Genomic DNA, 675 nt, shown 5'->3' with positions numbered 1-675 from the left:
CTCTAGTTCTGCTCTTTGATTCAATGCACGGTGGCTCTCATGGGCCTCCAACCAGGTTATCTTCTCCTTAGCCCCATAAATAATAAAAACCCAACATTATTGTTTGTTTTAAGAATATGCACTGAGTCATCCCTGCTGTTGTTTTGTCTGAGGGTTTGGTAAACAGTAGGCATTATGAGAAGTTCGTTGTTGGTTACTCGTAGGCAAGAAGGAAAACATGAAAATGGGGATATCTCCACTATTGAGAAGGCGGCCAGTTGGACACGGACTCCTGACTGGTATGTCTCCGTGGGCTGCCCCATAATCATGTTCGGTACCTTCGTGCATTTAGGTCCGGGACCATATCTCCTGGTTCTTCAGTGGGGAGCAGATGTGAATCTGGGTTGTGTGACCCATATTGACATAGCACTGACTCAGCATACAACTTGTTAAAAGCACGTATCAAACGTGGCTTCGCGTTTGAATGAGTCAAGTAGAAGGGACTTATCCTCTAAGTCTGCATGCATCCGCCCACCTAGCCATCCTGTCCTAGTAACTCCTACAGTGGGAAATGCATCCGCATTGGTAGAAGACCAAAACAATATGGTTAGCACTCTTTAAAACACAGGTCTTTGTTTTAAAATCCAACATTATGGGTTTGGGGTTTTATATTAAGTTATCTTTAAGTCAAGATAA

The sequence above is a fragment of the Propithecus coquereli genome, unplaced genomic scaffold, assembly GCF_000956105.1.
Source record: "Propithecus coquereli isolate 6110/MARCELLA unplaced genomic scaffold, Pcoq_1.0 Scaffold734, whole genome shotgun sequence".
Taxonomy (NCBI): Eukaryota; Metazoa; Chordata; class Mammalia; order Primates; family Indriidae; genus Propithecus; species Propithecus coquereli.
The sequence above is the reverse complement of the archived record's forward strand: the minus strand, read 5'-3'. Positions refer to the sequence as shown.